This window comes from Rattus norvegicus, chromosome 14 (genome assembly GCF_036323735.1).
Source record: "Rattus norvegicus strain BN/NHsdMcwi chromosome 14, GRCr8, whole genome shotgun sequence".
In the NCBI taxonomy this organism is placed as follows: Eukaryota; Metazoa; Chordata; class Mammalia; order Rodentia; family Muridae; genus Rattus; species Rattus norvegicus.
The window spans coordinates 43,474,795-43,494,166 of record NC_086032.1 but is presented as its reverse complement, the minus strand read 5'-3'; the positions used below and the strand labels follow the sequence as shown (position 1 = coordinate 43,494,166).

Here is a 19,372-nt window from a genome sequence, read left to right as displayed (position 1 = left end):
AAAGAAGGCTGATAGGAAAAAGGGGTTGTAGATCTGTTTAGAAGTAGTTCTTCGGGGGTGGTTCCACTCTTCATTGTCAGGATATCAGCAGCCCAGTCCAATAGCAAATGCCAAACACGAATCTAGCAGTAACTAGATCCAGCAGAAACAGCAAGGCTCCACTGGATCTCGGATCTACACAAGTCAACAGAAGCAGCAAGAATACTATGAAAAGGTCTGTGGCTCATTTTTCTCTATGAAGTGAAGACCAGCGATGACCAGCAAAGACCAGAGAAGTGTCACACATGGCGGCAATGCAACAGCATCATCTCACTGCAGGGCTCCATTTATATTCTTTTAACATCACTCACCCTCTCTAATGTCTGTTTTCAGCAAAATATCACATGCCCTCTCACAAAGCAGCTTCCAGAAAAATACCATGTGACACAGCTGAGTTGTTAAAGAAACCGGAAATGTCTACTTCAGGGTCAATGTAGATGTCTGTGGCTCATATTACCTCTAAAGACCATGGGACATCCCTGGTCTGGGAAGCTGCCTGGGACCACGTAGATGTCCAAGGGCCATACAGAACATGCCCTGTCTCTCATTGGCCGCAACACTCAAGAGAACAGGTCCTGCACCTTGCCTGGGCAACACAGTGGAGCTGGCCCTGATGACAAAAGGCATGGGTGAGCCAGCCCCAAGGGTGTGAGAGTGGGAGCGCTGGCACAGCCCCCGTGGACTAAGCACCTCAACTGGGCAACACAGTGGAGCTGGCTCTGCAGGCCTGGATGTGGTTAAGCCAACCCTGATCTGCCTCCTGCCAATGGCAGCATTGGGTGGCCTAGCTGAAGCAGTGCTAGAGAGCTTGCCCTTGTCCTGAATATGGGGGAGAGCCAGCAGGTTGACCAGCTCAGCAACCACCCATGCCCAGACCCACAGCTTTGAGTTGGCCCACCCCAAAATCTACAACATCTGTGAACTGTTGGAGAGTGTGAAGGGGCCGGTCCTGCTGATCCAAAGCTGCAGGACCTCCATGACACAGGGCAACAACAGGATAACCGGGAGGAGTCCTGGTGAGGATTCAATATTGATGGTATCACAGAAGCCAGAGCCTTGGACTGAAGCAATGATTCATTGCAATGAACATTTGCAAGTGAAGAAGTGTTGACAGAGGGACATACTGTGGGACACACTGTGACACACTACAGCTTCCACGATGAGATGTTTTCTGTGCTTTGTTTTGGTCTGCTGTGTGTGTGTGTGTGTGTGTGTGTGTGTGTGTGTGTGTGTGTGTGTGTGTTTTATTGTCTCTTGAGGGGGAGGTTGCAAGGGCGGAGGGCAGATATGAAGGGACAGGGAGATGAGTGGGACTGGGGTGCATGACATGAAACTCTTGTTAAAGTTACACAGTTTTGTATGATAAGCAGAGTTTAAGGAAGCGGTGGATGTAGTCAGTTTTGCAGCCAGCTGAGTCTTGGCTCCATGGCAGCCAGAGTGAGGAGGTTAGTGAGAAGCTGCAGTGTGGTGAGCTGTCTCTGAGCATCGACAGGAATAGCTGCACCATGTGAGAACAGCAGAGAGAAAATGCCACATGACAGGTTTGGCAACGCTGACCTACTTACTGGATTCCTATCAGAAACACAGTGGCAAAGCTGCAGAGGATGTGAGGGAAGGAATTAATCCAACAGAGAATTCCTTTACATCAGAAAGCCTCTGATCAATACCGACACTGAGTTGAAGGGTAGGAGGGCAATGTCTTACATGCAAATCGATCAAAGCCAAGGAGAGGGCCACATGTTAGTTCCTTCAGAGCTTACTGGACAGTGTTTTATGTTTATTTTTATTTAGCATCCATTAATATATCCATCTTTGTGGTTGGCATGTGCCCGTTACACCTTCTCATAATGGCCCCCACTCCCTTTGTGTGAACGCAGAGTTGGAGGAGCTTTGATATTGGCTGAATCACATCCGAGGGAGTGGAGCTCAGGGTGAACTAAGAAAGTCCCAGAGGTTTCACTCTCCGTGTGCTGGGGATGGAGGCAGGCGAGGAGAGGGCTGGAAAGTATGAGTGGGGGATGGGAAAGACACACCATCATCAGGAAGTAAGGGGCAGTCAGGGATGGTGGCAGTGTTGTAAGTATACAGAGGGACAGAGCTGAGCCCGGGATCAGCTCATTTCTTATTTTACATAACAATCTGTTGTTAAATAAATCGGGAATGATTGTTTAAAACTAGGCTAAGGAGGGAGAGATAAGGCACTAACTGGCTTCCATTCCCAGCACTCACATCAGTGCCTCACAACCACCTGTAACTCCAGCCCCAGAGAAGCCTGAGCCCTCCTCTAGCCTCTGTAGGCGCCTGTATTCACAAGCATGTACACCCCCTGCACACATTCCCTCCACATCCATGCATGCATGCGTGTGCATAATTTAAAATAGAAGTCTTTTTTAAGTAAAATTAAGGTTAGTAATCCAGAAGAAGAAGGGGGAGGAAGAAGAAGAGGAAGAGGAAGAGGAGAAAGAGAAGAAGGAGGAGAAGAGGAAGAGGAGGAGGAGGAGGGAGGGGAGGGAGGGGAGGGAGAGAAGGAGGAGGAGGGAGGGAGGGGAGGGAGAGAGAAGGAGGAGGAGGAGGAGAAAGGGGGAGGGGGGGAGGAGGAGGAGGAGGGAGGGGAGGGAGAGAAGGAGGAGGAGGAGGAAGAGGAGGGGGAGGAGGAGGGGGAGAACAAAACCATCTCAGTAGCCTCACTTTGTAGCCTGACAGACTAGTAACTCAGAGACCTGCCTACGTCTGCCTCCTGAGCACTAGGACCAAAGCTGTGTACCACCATGCCATGACTCCAAAATACGTGAGGCTCGCAGGGGGCTGCAGTAACTGTTGGATGCAGTGGGCAAACAGCCCCCGTTCACTCAGCCCATCTGCTCTTCTCAACTTATTAAGAGAATCATGTGGTCCACTTTCAACAGGAATATTAACATGTCTGTTTCCTTTCATCACACGTTTTCAAATGTATTGACATTTTACTCAATATTTGGGCGGTGGGAGAGATACTGTGTTACACGTGGAATCTGAAATAGTCAATAAGAAACGGTCCTCACAAGGACATAGAGAAGAAGTAGAGTTGGAGCTGAGCCAGAAGGTCTTCTCAGCTGGCTTGCTTCCCGAGTGCTGAAAGGTGCTGTGCGGGCTGCTGGGGAGAGAAATCATCACATCTTAACCGAGCTGTGGACCCCGCATGCTCACTACTAACGAGATGTGCCATACGGGAGCAAGAGGCCATTGCTAGTGTGACTGTTACAGCGCTAACAGCGTCTCTCTGGTTGGATTTAAAGACTGCTCCGGGAGAGGGAATCTATGTCCAATACTGGAACCTCATCCAAAAGCTGTGGCTGAGGATGTGATAAGCCCCACTGAGAAATCTATTGATTGCTAAGTAGCTGCTGTGCTTTCTGCATATCTGAAGTTTATGATCATAGATCAGTGCTTCTCTCTGCTTTGGTCAGAGAAGCTTCCTTTTGCAGTGGGCAGTGGTAATGACAGATTCTGACTGAAAGTAAGTGACTCGGCCTGAGTAGGATATTTGGATCACACCTCCAAGGTTCAGGGTGCGTCCCAGAAGAGGGACCAGAAAGAGTATAAGAGGGGCCGATGAGATGACTCAGCTGGTGCTTGTCACCAAGGCCCTGAGTTTGATCCCCAGAATCCACACTGTTGAAGGAGGGAACCAATTCCCCTAAATTTGTCCTCTCACTTCCACGTGTGTACTGGGGCATGCATATGTGCATATATGCACACACACACACACACACACATGCAGTACATACATACATGTGTTTTTTTAATTAATGTAAGAGTCAGAGGAGGAGGATTGAGGACTACTATCTTCCAGGCATATGAAGCCATTGCCCCTCAAGAACACACAGTGTCTGTGATAACCTGTTCAAGACAACAGTGTTCTTTATATAATGAGAAGGATACATTTATAAAAGCTCCTTAAGATATTCGTCACAATCTAAAGTAAAAAGCCAGGGTTACTCAAAGAAACCCTGTCTCAAAAAACAAAAGAAAAACATGAGATATATTTCCTTTAAAACATCAAAGGGGAGTCAGAATACTGAGGACTAGGAGGATAGAAATCTAAGGATAGAAGAACCTAGAAGAACAAGCAGAGCATGGAGCCGATGGCCCTGAGACCTTTTGCCAAACTCACAAACTCGCCCTTTGGTTTTGTTGACCTCCCAGGAAACAGGCTAGAGGAAGGGACCATGGGACACAGCTAAGGTTCAGACCACAGCAGAGTGACACTGTAGCCTTACAACCCCTAGGACCAAGGTGAACCAAGGACACGTGTCCCACTGTCAGGACACACACTCACAGTTCATGCTGCCCAAGGATGCCCAGTGGTTAGTGTTATTCAGCTCACGGCTCTTTCCCATCAGTTACAGCGTGCTTTAAAAGCTGAGCTAAGAGCTGGGTACATGCCTATAATCCCAGCAGGTAAGAAGCAGAAACAGATGGATCAAAACCTGAAGCCTGCCAGACTACAGAGAGAGGATATAGTCTCGAGGTATCATGAGGTCTGTCAGTGACGGTCAATAGTAAAAGATGGCAGGTACTCTTGGAACTAGAAATACATTTAAAATGTGTATTTTTAAATCTGTAGTACGACGAAGTTCCAAGTGAATGAATATTTACACCAGGCGTTTTTGAAGACTCAAAGAAAAATGCCTGGCACAAGACTGTACCTCAGGACTCTAAGTCTGACAATGTGGCTCGGCTGGTAGAGTGTTTGCCTAACAAGCATGGAGCCCCTGAATCCCCACCATCACGTGAACAAGGTATAGTGGGCCGCACCTGTAATGCCAGCACTCAGGAGGTAGAAGCAGAGGGTCAGAAGTTCAAGTTCATCTTTGCTATGTAAAGAATTGGAGGGGCTGGGGATTTAGCTCAGTGGTAGAGCACTTACCTAGGAAGCGCAAGGCCCTGGGTTCGGTCCCCAGCTCCGAAAAAAAGAACCAAAAAAAAAAAAAAAAAAAAAAAGAATTGGAGGCCAGCCTAGGCTACCTGAGACCCTGTATAAAATTAATGGGGTGGGGGGATCAATACAAAAGGAGAGGGAGGGAGGAGAGATAAATAATACTAAGGATGCTTTAAAAGTCTATAAGGAATCATTTTAATTTTATGTAAAATTATACACACACATATATTTTACACATAAGTATATACTTTAAAGGAAATTATGCCACTTGGGGTAATAATGCTCGCTGTAAAAGTCATAGAGTATCTAACAAAAAGCCCAGTGCCAAGGCATGGAGAAAACCTCTTTTCAAGGTGTTGGTCAGGAGAGTCCAAAAGACTCCTAAAACAATCGCTGTTGCCTTTTGTTGCCTCTCAGAAGTTGAAGGTAAACCCATATTACTGAAGACACCACATGCTTCAGACACTGGACTCAAGCTGCTCTGACACAAGCCTCCTTCCTCCCTGAGGGCCGGCTCTCAGAATACCAGAAGGTGCTATGCAAGCCGCCAAGAGAGGAAACCATTCAAAAGTCTATCCTGCTTCGACACCGTGAAACACGACCATGATCAGCACGGCGGAATGTCTCAGAAGCTCCGTAGTGGCACTTACATCTTGGCAGTAACCAACAGTCATCCAGTTGGATTTAACTCATCAACAGGAGGGAAACCATGCCGGCACTATACACCTAGACAATCGCCGGTGGCTGGTGAGGTCATAGATCTTAGAGGAGAACCCACTACTGGCACTTTCCTAAACCAGCATAATTCTCAACTGTGTTCTAAATGCTCGTCCTTACACCCACAGATACGTGTAGCTCTCAACCCTCACCAAAGAATCGTCTTTTTGCAACGGGAGGAAATCATCACAGAGACACAACTGATCAAGCGGAAGAAAACGTCCTACTATGGGTGTCTGGGCACAACTGGTGCAGCCACAACACAACCCAAACACCTGTGACTCAGAGGACATGGTGGAAGGAGCAGTGGAGGGGTTTAAGACCCAGGAGATGCAGAAGTCAGTTCCAAGACTTCTTTTAGACAAGCTAGGGAAGCTACGACCATGGAATCTCAACAGCTTACATGAGACCTGGACAAGACAAGACCAGTCGATGTGCAGAGTGGATGAGGGAAATCACACAGTGCCCCAACCTTGGATGAAGAACTACAGACAGCTAATGACTCCTGTGACAGGGAGAATTATTAATCTTCCCCCAAAACAAGAGCCTTCAACGGTTATCCAACCCCAAGTGACCAGCGCTAGGAAGCAGAACAAACACTGTATAATCTCTCTAGATTCATATACACACAATACTAATAATTAATGAATAAGGAGCCATGACTCTGAAGGGGAGCAAGGGAGGGGCCCATGGGGGAGGTTGAAAGGCAGAGAGGAATATAATTACACTGTAATTAAATAGTTTAAAACAAACTAAATCAAAACAAATCTTAATTCAGGGAGAATACAGTTTTGGACAACAAACAGCAGCTCTCTGACCATCTCTGTCTGGTGTTCGTATTTTGTGAATAAAGTTTTTTGAAGTCAAGACTCTCTGCTGATGGGCATTTAAAAGGAATACGTTTTAAAATTCATGTTTTACTTAACAGCTTAGATGTATATGGCATTTGTTTTTTGTAATACAGGGAGTCACAGTCAACGTGTTTATGCTCTAAGCACTTCATATATGAGCTGTCTCATTTCATCCTTACAGTGACTCTGTGAAGTACATAGAATTATTCCCGTTTAATGGTACATAAACTCTCTGGGAATGGCAGAACCAGATTTTTAAGACAAACCAGATTTGTACAATGAGCTTAGAGAGTTTTAAAGGCTGATTTAGATTGCTGTGTGAAGTGAGTTCACGATGTCTTGTTTACCGATGAGGACATGTTTCATGCCAAGGTTAGATGTTGTGATGTGTAGAGTTGACAAGTCTGAAGGCCAGTTTGTATTTTCACTTCCTGTGGGTAGTAACAGGCTACAATTCGGTCTATTATGGTCATGAACAGTCTGTCTGTCTACCTTTCTCATTCTCTCTCTGTCTCTCTGTCTGTCTCTCTCTCTCAAGTGTGTGTGTATGTCTTTGTATGTGTGTGGTGTGTATGTGCTGTGTGTGTGGTATGTGGTGTGTGGTGTGTATGTGGGGTGTGTGTGTAGTGTGGGGTGTGTATGTGGTATGTGTGTGGTGTGTGGTGTGTATGTGATGTGTGTGTGCTGTGGGGTGTGTATGTGGTGTGTGTGTGTGTGTGTATGGTATGTGGTGGGTATGTGGTGTGGGAGTGTATGTGTGTATGGTGTGTGCTGTGGTGTGTAGTGTATGTGGTGTGTGTGATGTGATGTGTATGTGGTGTGTGTGGTATGTGTGGTGTGTGTGTGTGTGTGTGTGTGTGTGTGGTGTGTGTGTGTGAGTGTGTGGTATGTGTGTGCTGTGTGTGTGTGTGTGTGTGGTATGTATGGTGTGTGTGGGTTTGCACTTTCCATAACAGAAGGACAGAAGAAGGGCATGTTAGAAGGCTGGCATGCTTCACGTGTACAGAGAAGCACTGTTGCTATAAATAGAGTGAAGAGCAGGGATGCTGAAGAGAGCGGTAATGAATGAAAATGAGGGGACGAGCCACAGGGAAGAAGTCACAGATCTATTATTAGAAGTCTAATATAACTTAAGAGGGGCAACTGCTGTGCAAGTCTCGGAGAAGTATATAGGTACCTGAGGGAGGTAATTGTGCCTCTACAATGTATCAGCAAGAGGCCATCGAGGCCTCTAAAACCCGAGGTAAGCGGAACAGGGCGTTCACTACTGGGATTGTGTGGCATGCAGATAATGGACCACCAGCACACTGGCTGGTCACCAGGCTCTGAGATCTGCTTCGCCCTGCCTGAGATGATATATTAACCTGTTACAGTTTAGTGGATGCTAGCAGGAAATACCTGCTAGGGAAAGACAAGAATGTTTATACGACACAGAAAGGAGTTTGGACACCATGTGTGGGTCAGTGTTTCTTGCTCCAAGTCTCACAGGCACACTGCAGAGAACCCCAAGTGGAAATACGATGTGCTTGGGGAAACCAGTCCTTTGTACACAGCAGCAGCTCTGTGCTTTGTCCTCAGGGCTTCTCACTGTACACTCAAGCCTGATAAATAGCCCAAGGGTTGGCAGGGACACTCTAGACCTGTGACAGACTGACTCTCCACTTCTGTACGTCTCTAGTGGCCTCTGTCGACAATGCCTAACCTTTCCACCTGGCAAAAGGTAGAAGGACCCGTATCCATCCTTAGCCAGCAGACAAAGGAGGGTGGAAATGAAGACAAGGAGCGGCAAACTGAAATCAGGCAAATTAGATTATCAGTGGTGCCTAGGTGCAGCTGAATGGGATGCTGTGAAAAGTCTCGGAGAAAGAGCAGTGATCTCACTTGCTTTAACAAGTCTCTCTCTCTCTCTCTCTCTCTCTCTCTCTCTCTCTCTCATCTATCTATCATCTATCTATCATCTATCTACCTGTCTACCTATCTATCATCTATCTATTTACCTGTCTACCTATCTGTCATCTACCTATCATCTACCTTCCTATCTAGCTATCTCTTCATGCAGTGTGAGACACAATGAGAAAGAGACTATCCACTGTTTACACTAAGAGAAGTACAAACCGTGGCCCTCGACTATGATGATTAATCTTCTGTCAACTTGATTGGATTTAGAATCACTATGGAAACAGCTCTGAACCTGTCTGTGAGGCTATCTCCATACACCATGGAGGAATGCTGCTTATTGGCTCGTGGGTTCTGGCTCCTGTTTAGCTTGCTTTTAAAATATAACCCAGGATCATCTCCCCAGGGACAGTGCAGCCCACTGCTTAAATGTGACTGTCTTCTCCAGTTACCATATCTTAAAGCATTCTCATGTTAAAAGTACACATTACACTAACAGTGAACTGAAGCATTTTTGGAAATGAGTTCTGTTTAGGTGAGTAGATGTTTGTTGAACATCTAGAAGGCACCAATTTTAAAATGGGACGGAGCTCATCGTGACTATACAAGGTGATTTAATAAAACGTCCCTTCGCGTGTTTTGAACTCATCAATCAGTTCTCCACATGGTATCATTTCTAACATTTTGTATTGGAAGATATATTATATTTCCCTGCTCTTTCGTGTTCTCCTATTTTGTTTTCCAAAGCTGAGGACTGAACCCAGGGCCCTGCACTTGCTAGGCAAGCGCTCAACCACCAAGATAAATCTCCAACCCCAGTCCTCCTACTTTTTAAGACTATTTCTATCGTTGTTTTAGACAGTCTCATGTATCCCAAGTTGGCACAAACTTACTATGTAAAAAAGGATGGCCTTGAACTTTTTAATCCCCCTGCCTCCACCTCTTGAGGACTAAGATCACAGGCATGCACAAACACACCCAGTTTTAAAGACAATTTTTCTTCTTAAAGCCTGAGGGCCCTTAAAGAGAAAAACCCCGGAGCAGGCAAGCTGGAAATCCCAGCAGCTGACAAAGGAGGAAGATGAATTAAAAAAAAAAAAAGTAGCCACACCTTTGAGATGTCAGCAGCTGCATGGATGTTGTGAGGAAGGCCTTTATAGAGAGAGGAGGCACCCAGAGTGTCGGGGGAACTAGGGTGGAACCTCAAATAATAAAAACACATTGAGAGAGAGAGAGAGAGAGAGAGAGAGAGAGAGAGAAGAAGAAGAAGAAGAAGAAGAAGAAGAAGGAGGAGGAGGAAGAGGAGGAAGAGGAAGAAGAGGAAGAAGAGGAAGAAGAGGAGGAGGAAGAGGAGGAAGAGGAGGAGGAGGAAGAGGAGGAAGAGGAAGCGGAGGAGGAAGAGGAGGAAGAGGAGGAGGAAGAGGAGGAAGAGGAGGAGGAAGAGGAGGAAGAGGAGGAGGAAGAGGAGGAAGAGGAGGAGGAAGAGGAGGAGGAGGAGGAAGAGGAGGAGGAGGAAGAGCACAGCACATTTAAAAAAAAAGACACATTTATTCAGCGTCATGATCAGACTTTTACATTTAGCAATCAACAGCATGGGTGAAAAAGGTCTACAGTAAAACCCTTCGTTGGAATGCTTTACACTTTCCACAGAACAGAAACTAAAATAACCTGTTATACAATTAGTCACAGATACAGTCCTGGAGTTTTTGCCCACACACATGAGTATTGTCTAAAACATGTCTTCTTTATAGCAGCTAGGCCCTGCCACCACTGTGCTTGGCTGAGTTCACAAATCTGTTGTAACCTGTAGCTTCCCTGTCACTTCTCTGGCTTCTCCTGCTAAGCTTTGTTTCCTGGCTGTAATTAGAACCTCCTGCCACTGCCATAGCTACTGCTGCTGCTGGAACCTCCATAGCCACCTTGGTTTCATGGTTTAGCAAAGTACTGGCCTCCACCACCATAAGGGCCAGAGCTCCTGCCTCCAAAGTTTCCTCCTTTCATCGGTCCAAAATATGATGACTGGTTGTCGTAATTGCCAAAATCATTGTAGCTTCCACCACCTCCAAAATTGCTTCCATCATTGCCAAATCCATTATAGCCATCCCCACTGCCACCATATCCACCACCACCACGGCTGCCACCAAAGCCACCACGACCACTGAAGTTCCCTCCTCGACCAAAATTGTCATTGCCACCGAAACCACCTCCACGACCACCACCAAAGTCCACTTTGACCACTTCGACCTCTCTGGCTGGATGAAGCACTAGCCATCTCCTGTTTCGACAGAGCCTTTCTTACTTCACAGTTGTGGCCATTCACAGTATGGTATTTCTGAATAACAATCTTATCCACAGAGTCATGGTCATCAAAGGTGACAAACGCAAATCCCCTCTTTTTTCCACTGCCTCTGTCAGTCATAATTTCAATCACTTCAATTTTCCCATACTGCTCAAAATAATCTCGTAGGTGATGTTCTTCAGTGTCTTCTTTAATACCTACCGCCAACAAAGATCTTCTTCACAGTTAAGTGGGCACCTGGTCTCCGAGAATCTTCTCTTGACACAGCTCTCTTAGGTTCCACAACTCTTCCATCCACCTTGTGTGGTCTTGCATTCATGGCAGCATCCACTTCCTCCACAGTGGCATATGTGACAAACCCAAAGCCTCTGGATCTTTTGGTGTTTGGATCTCTCATTACCACACAGTCGGTGAGTGTTCCCCATTGCTCAAAATGGCTCCTCAGACTCTCGTCGGTTGTTTTGAAGCTCAGCCCTCCAATGAAGAGCTTCAGCAGCTGTTCCGGTTCCTTGGGGGACTCTGACTTAGACATGACGGTAGGATGATGAGAGCGTTCAGCGATGCTTCCTCGCCAGCGTCAAAGAGCAGAAAGGAATAAGATAGCGAACGTGTCCCCAAAATTAAAATTTTTAAAGGGAAGAAGTTACTCTTTTGCTCTCGCTCTGAGAAGCAGACAGGCCAAGCAGGGAAGAGCTGCAAGCATTGCTGGGATGCCATTCTCTCAGGATACAGCCTCAGGCCTGCACCTTCAGCCAGTGGGAGGCTGAAAATTGATTTTTGTCAGTTAGAAGCCCTTGAAGTAGAGACAGCCATCTTCGTAAATGTTTGATAATCCACTCTCCGACTGGTAGCATTTCTAGCTTTAGCAGTGTGAGTATCCCATCAGGTACATTCAAGCTCTCAGCATGACATCACTAAAAATGCAGAATTGGAGAGATGGGCTCAGCCAGCCTTTGTGACCCAGGGCTAATTATAGCTGCTCGCCAGGGAGTAGGGAGAGAGGAGCCAGATCCACCTGGTCCAGCAGATTAAAAGAGTCCGCTGATTTTCCATGGGGCTGGGAGGTCAGATGAGAAGTGTTTCCCCACAAATAACTTTATCTCATTTACTTTTTAGGCATCTGAGAAACAGCTTAATGTTCCTGAATGGTAGATACCACCAGCAAGGTAAAAAGAACTTGCTGAAATTCTTTCTAACAGGTAAAATCCTTCAAAATATACACAGCCTTCTGGTAGTTATGGAATCTGGGGCAGAACATGGTGGCCTCATTGGGTTTTTTTCACATTTCAAAAAAATGCTAGAAACTTTTGTCGCTTTCTCTGTCCAGTGAGGTATCAATACATCGGAGTGTGTACAGGCTGCAGCTACTGCCCCATTCCCCAGAGCACAGGGAAATCACATCTGCCCACTTTAAAGAAGAGCAATGACTGAGTTAAAAATGCACAAAGACTCGAAGACAATTTTTAGAAGGAAAATCACAATAGACAATAAAATATGTAAAGTGGGTCTTGAGAGATGGCTCAATGGTCAAGAGTGCTTGTTCTTACAGAGGACCCAGGGCCCATTCTCAGCACCCACATGTCAGCTGACAATGGCCTGCAAACTCCAGTTCCAGGGGATCTGACCCTGGCCTCCAAGGGCACTGCACACTTGTAGTGAATACACACACATTCAGGCAAAACACTCCCACACGTAAATAAATCGAAAGCTTAAAATATGCAAAAGTGTTTAACATCATTAGTCATTGAGTAAATGCAACTTTTGTCTATTGACACAACACCAACCACCACTCTAAATAGGTAAGCTTTCAGGAGATTGGCAACATTAGGTATTGGCAAGAATGGAATAACTAAAACTCCTATGCTTTGCTGGTGTGGAGGCAGGATGATTAGAGTTCATGGTCATCCTTGACTGCATAGTGAGTTCAAGGCTATTCTGGGCTACTTGAGACCCTGTATCAATCAATCAATCAAACAAACAAACATATAGGAGTGTGTTCACTGCAGCTTAGTGTAGAACAGTCTCACACAAGAAGATATCCTGCTGACCATAAACAGAAAATGCATAAACTATGCCATGTTAGCGCCATGAAAGCCTGGTCTTCATTAAGAAGAAACAATGACTAATTTGCACAATGACATGTGGTAGCATCGTAGACACAGGGAGTGAGAGAAATAAAGCACAAGAGAGCCATGTGCACAGCTGAGGGTTTGACTTACTTTGGTCAAGTTTTTTGGTTTTAATATTTGTATGATTGTCTGTTTTCAGTTCCTTGGACATATGTATCCATGAATAGAAAACTAGGTCATATATTCTCAGCTTAACATTTTTTTTCTTTTGGAGGATCTAATAAGGTGGTTTCCACAGAAACAGGGATGATTGGCATTCCTGGTCATAGAGGGGTGTGTGTGTGTGTGTGTGTGTGTGTGTGTGTGTGTGTGTGTGTGTATGTGTGTGTGTGTGTGTGTGTGTGTCTGTCTGTCTGTCTGTCTGTCTGTGGCCATATGGTGGGCATACATATGTGTGTGCATGTATGTGTGTATGTGTGTGTTAGAAAGGAGAAGGTATGATGTTGGGCTAATAATAAGTATTGTGCACTATATAAAGATTATTCAAATGCTGATTTCTGTGCCTATAGAGAGTTGAGTGCAGATATGACTTTGGTATTTTTAACGATATAGCTGCATCATATTTTGTAAGCACTCCCTCTCTCACCTTCTGTAAAAAGCTGATGGCCTGTAGCAAAGGCAGGAAAGGAAGGTGGGACTTCCGGTATAGGTAGGAACTCTAGGAAAGAGTCAGGCGCAAGAGAGTTCTCCAGTTGGGCATGAAGAAAGAAACAGTCCCAGGATTAGAGACTGAGAAGTAACCAGCCCCATTGCAAACATAAAATACTATAAAAGGATTAATATAAGTTGTAAGAGCTAGTTGGGAACTAAAGTAACCAAAGGCCTGAAACTACTTTTTTTTTTTCTTTTTCTTTTTTTCGGAGCTGGGGACCGAACTCAGGGCCTTGCGTTTGCTAGGCAAGTGCTCTACCACTGAGCTAAATCCCCAACCCCCTGAAACTACTTTAAATAAATATTTCTCCATTCCATTATTCAGAGCTAGGATGGGTACAGTCATAGTTTGAATCTTCAGAAGTAGATTTGGCATAGTATAGGTCAAAGCAGTCACTCCCTACACAGTACAGGAAGACAAGAAGTGAAAGACCTCCGGAGAGGACCTTTCCCTCAGGAGGAGACCCCAAGCGCCCAATGACCGAGCCTAGGCCACTCGGATGCAATCAGCAAGAGGGTTTATTGGAAAACACAGGTACCTGCGGGCACACAGTCTCTTCGGAGGACTTGCGCGCCGAGCAGCTCCAGCATGGGGCTTTTATAGGGTTTGGGGAAGCAGAAGCGGGCATACAGAAGCAGATGCATAGTTACGGGGATTGGTGGATTTAAACGAGGCATATAGACATGTTCACATATGATTGGTTATTTCACATGATGAGGTAATAAGGTATAGCTACACACATTGGCAGGTTTGCATCATATTCGAATGAGGTTGTAACATGGTAAAAGAGTATGTGCGGGCTGGGACGTCCTGAATGTCGGGGGCTAGGGGCTTATCCCTTCCTGCCAGATCCGGTACTCCTAGTCTGTTCTGTATTCCTTTCCTTTTATGGTCTGTTAGTTTTAACGGTGACTCGGCCCTAGGTATCTGGGCGTGCCTGGGCTCATTCAAGCCTGTTGAGTTAAGACTCATGGGATGGGTCTTTCATTTTCCCCCATTTTCTTTTAGACTTGAGTAAAATCCTTTAATCAAATCGAATTCTAAGGAATCTCTTCTTGTTGTCTTACCCTCTGGTATTGTTGGGTGAGAACAAGCGTCTGAATGACTGAGAGTCTGTTCTTTATGAACTGCATCAATCTGTTTAGAAGGCAGGGGCCAAAGAGGAGGATTAGGAGGAGGATGATTAAGGGTCCCATCAAGGTGGACACCAGGGTAGTAAACCAAGGGGATCGTTTAAACTACCCCTCGAACCAGCCTTGTTGGGAATCAAACAGCTTCTGTCTCTGGGCCAAGCGTTCTCGGAGCTTAGCCATGGTATCTCTCACTAATCCTGTATGGTCTGCATAGAAACAACATTCTTCTTTTAGAGCAGCACATAGCCCTCCTTCGCGAAGGAACAGCATGTCTAGCCCTCTCCTATTTTGTAAGACTACTTCAGACAAAGATGTTAAGGACTTTTCTAATGCACTCACGGATTCCTCGATAGCTTTTAGATCTGCATTCATGGCCGCTTGTAGCTGACGAAAGTGACCTGTCTCGATGAGGGCGGTGGTCCTATACCTGCAGCCATTCCTCCTAAGGTGATTCCTCCTAAGAGTAGAGCTAGGGTCATGGTGATTGGTTCTCGCCTGAATCGAGTCAGCCCCTCAAAATGTGAGTATATGTACTCGGGCCCATGATAGGTGACCTTAGGACAAATTTCTACCAGTACACAGTAGTCTGAGGATCTGCGGAGGATTGCGGCGGAGATACAAGGTGTCAATCCAGTGTTACAGGCCCAATAGGTGCCTGTAGGAGCTGCTAGGTAGTAGCTTCCAGTGGGGATCCTCTTGGTGATAGTGCAGAGGACCTGGTGAGTGGGGGGTATGGTCCCTATACAGAGTCCCTGTCCTGAGACTTCCGGCAACGTCAGCCTATGGCTAGGGAGAGTTGTGCAGCTGGCCGGGGCCGTGGTCTGATTAGTATAATCCCCCATGACTGCCACACCCTCATAATAGGGCGGGCTAGAGACCAGGCACAGCCAGCATTCTTGGGTCTTGTCAGGTTCTGAATAATTGAGTGCCAAGTATGCCCCGGTCACTAAGTTGATTAGCTGGTCTCCTGTTCCTAGCAGCCGAGGGGCCGGTGTGGAAGGGTCCCTAGTCGGGGAGGGAGTTGTCAAGATATCCCCGGAGTTCTGAGTGGTGTTTAGCCATAGTGGGGGTCCGACCGGGGGCAGTGCTGGTGCTGGTCGGGAAGGGGGCATTTGATCCATGAGGACTGGGTTTGGACCAATCTCTTGTCTGACCCATTCTCTCACCAGTTGGAGGGAGAACAGGAGTCCTGGGTTAGTTTGGCCAGGGGTATAGAACCGTATCCCCCACCTACGCCCCACCTTCCAGTCTGTGTTTTTACCTTGATCCATGAATTCTATTGTAATTCAAGATTCGCCTGGAGTCTCAGGGGAGAAGGCCACTAAGTCCCCCTTCTTGGTCCCCCACCATCCTCGAGTGTAAGTCTCACACCCCCACTTAGCGGAGTAGAAGGTCTCAGGACCTCCGCACTCCCGTGTCCTCTTACCTCCGGGACAAGTATACCAATCAGAGTGTCTGCAGGGTGGGTATGAGTTGTGGGGAGTCCGTTCAGTATGCTCCCAGGAGTCCTTAGCCAGTTGACAAAGGTCGAAAGTCAAAGGGGGCCACCAAGTTCCTTCAGCATGCTTACCATTAGCTAGGATTTGAGACCAGCCCGTCTCTAAATTAGTTATTATCCAGGACATATTATATACCTGGTAGGGGCTAGCCCCCAGACTCGCCCCACCCCTAGTCCATAAGACAGTTAAGAGCAACAACGTGAAAATCTTAGCTTTAGGGGGTTTTGAGTGCGTTGAGCCTTCCATGTCTGGGGCCCGATGTTGTGATCTGCCGTTTCCTCAGGTTGGGCTGCCTTGGCGTGAGACGCGTGGATCCAAGCTGCAATTCCGTCTACCTTCAAGGCTGTCGGGGTAGTCAGGAGAACTGTATAGGGTCCTTTCCACCGAGGCTCGAGATTCTTGGTCTGATGTCTGCGCACCCACACGGTGTCTCCGATCTGGAACAGGTGCGGCACCGTTGGTTGTTCAAGCCTGTCTTGGTAGGCTGCGGCTAGAGGTTTCCAGATGTCTCTCTGCATGATTTGTAGGGCCTGAAGATGTGCTGCCAAGGAAGGGCTATTAGCGAATTCAGCGATATTTGAATCAAAGAAATTGATAAATGGGAGTGGGGTCCCGTATACTATTTCAAAGGGAGTCAGGCCATGGGACCCCGGTGTATTCCGGGCCTGGTATAGGACTAGGGGTAATAGGGACACCCAATCCTTTGAGCCAGTTGCAAGCGTTAATTTAGATAAAGTCTCCTTAATTGTTCTATTCATGCGCTCTACCTGTCCTGAACTTTGGGGTCTATAAGCACAATGTAACTTCCAATCAATTCCCAATACCTTGGCCACCAACTGACTTACCTGGGAGACGAAAGCGGGCCCGTTATCTGACCCCAATACTTGGGGCATTCCATACCTGGGGAAGATTTCTTCGAGGAGCTTCTTGATCACCACCTTGGCCGTTTCATGTTTCGTGGGGAAAGCCTCTACTCATCCGGAGAAGGTATCTATGAACGCTAAGAGGTATTTGTGTCTGTACATACCAGGCTTGATTTCAGTGAAGTCAATTTCCCAGTGGGTACCAGGCCGATGTCCTCGGGGACGGACTCCTTGTCCAATTTTAGCTTTTCCTGGGTTTACCTGATCACAGGCCCTGCAGCTTTCAGTCACCTCCCGCAAGGCCTGATCTCGTCCTAGGAGGTAGGTGTCAATCTCTTCTCGTCTTAAGAGGGTCTTCATCTTCTTGAGTCCCAGGTGTGTTAATTTATGTAGGTAGGAGATTAATTCAAAGGTCATCTTCATAGGCATAACTGTTTTCCCTGTGTAGACCCACCGTTTTAGCTGTGGGTACCAAACGGCCCCCATTTTCTTTTTTTTTTTTTTTTTTTTTTTTTTTTTTGGTTCTTTTTTTTGGAGCTGGGGACCGAACCCAGGGCCTTGTGCTTCCTAGGTAAGCGCTCTACCACTGAGCTAAATCCCCAGCTCCCGGCCCCCATTTTCTGTAGGAGCTTTGTGTCCTCCGTGGTGTAGAACCAACCGGTCTGTTCCGGCTGTGAAGACGTGGGTTGATCTTGGTCTTTTAAGGACAGAACTTGGGTGCCCATGGCGGCCTCACGCGCTGAGATGTCAGCTAGCCGATTTCCCCGTGCCTCGGGGCTGTGTCCCTTCTGATGCCCTGGGCAATGTATAATGCTCAGTCTTTTTGGTAGGAACAGAGCTGCCAGGAGGGCCAGAATTTCAGTCTTGTTCTTAATGTCCTTACCCTCAGATGTGAGCAGCCCTCTTCTCCGGTAGATCTCTCCATGGATGTGTGCCGTAGCAAAGGCATAGCGGCTGTCTGTATATACATTCAGCCTCTTACCTTCTGCCATTTTGAGCGCCTGGGTTAAGGCAATGAGTTCAGCCCGCTGTGCGGAGGTACCAACAGGCAAGGCGCTTGCCCAGATCACTTTGTCCTCGGTAGTGACCGCGGCTCCAGCTTTCCGTTCCCCATTCACCAAGTAGCTGCTACCATCGGTGTACCACGTATGGTAAGCATCCTGGAGAGGTCGGTCCGATAGGTCTGGTCTGGTTCCATGTACTTCTGCAAGGATCTGCAGACAGTCATGCTGTTCTGCCTCCTCTGGCAAAGGAAGCAGAGTGGCTGGGTTGAGAGCGACCACAGGCCCAAACTGGACCCGTTCCGCATCCAGTAGCAAGGCTTGGTAGTGGTCATGCGGGAGTTAGAGAGCCAGCAGTCAGGGGGCTGTTTTATCAAAGCCTCCACTGCATGGGGTGCCAGGATGGTGAGTGGCTGACCCAAGGTCAACTTCCCAGCGTCTTTAGTTAGGACGGCAATGGCTGCCACCATTCTCAGGCATGGTGGCCAACCGGAGGCCACAGGGTCTAATTTCTTAGACAGGTAGGCTACCGGGCGCTTCCAGGGTCCCAGTCTTTGTGTTAGGACCCCCTTAGCATACCCTTGCTTCTCATCCACAAATAGTTCAAAGGGCTTGGTGATGTCTGGGAGACCCAAGGCAGGGGAGGACAGCAAGGCCCATTTAATGTTATCAAATGCCTCCTGTTGTTCTGTCCCCCACTGGAAGAGCACCCCCTGTTTAGTGAGAGGGTACAAGGGGGCTGCCATCTCGGCAAACCCAGGAATCCAGAGGCGGCAGAATCCCGCCATTCCTAGGAATTCCCGTAGCTGTCGGCCATTTCTTGGTGCTGGGATGTTGGCCACGGTCTGTTTCCTAGCCGGAGTCAGCCATCGCTGTCCGTCCCTTAGTTGATAGCCTAAATAAGTAACCTGGGTCTGGCAAATTTGAGCCTTTCTGGCAGAAGCTCGATAGCCCAATCGCCCCAAAGTCTGCAAGAGGGATTCTGTTCCCTGGTGGCATGCTGTCTCAGAAGTGGCCCCTAGAAGAAGGTCATCAACAAACTGAAGTAGTATAAGAGTGGGGTGCTGGACTCGAAAGTCAGCCAAGTCCCGGTGTAAGGCCTCATCAAAGAGCGTTGGGCTGTTTTTGAAACCCTGTGGTAACCTTGTCCAAGTCAACTGTCCCAAAAGCCCCATTTCAGAGTCTTTCCACTCAAAAGCAAATAAGGGCTGGCTTTCTGGGCTCAGCCGGAGGCAGAAGAAAGCATCCTTCAGATCTAAGACCATATACCAAGTATGGGTGGGAGGCAGGGTGCTGAGTAGGTTATAAGGGTTTGGGGCATATCTTCTACTCTTTTGTTGACCTCTCTCAAATCTTGTACCGGCCTATAGTCTCC

The 19,372-nt window shown here is 47.2% G+C and overlaps 1 pseudogene; it reads right to left on the bottom strand.

The window, feature by feature from the left end:
- Positions 1-9,971: 9,971 nt before the first annotated feature.
- Positions 9,972-11,332, bottom strand: Hnrnpa1-ps12 (heterogeneous nuclear ribonucleoprotein A1, pseudogene 12; annotated as a pseudogene).
- Positions 11,333-19,372: the final 8,040 nt, after the last annotated feature.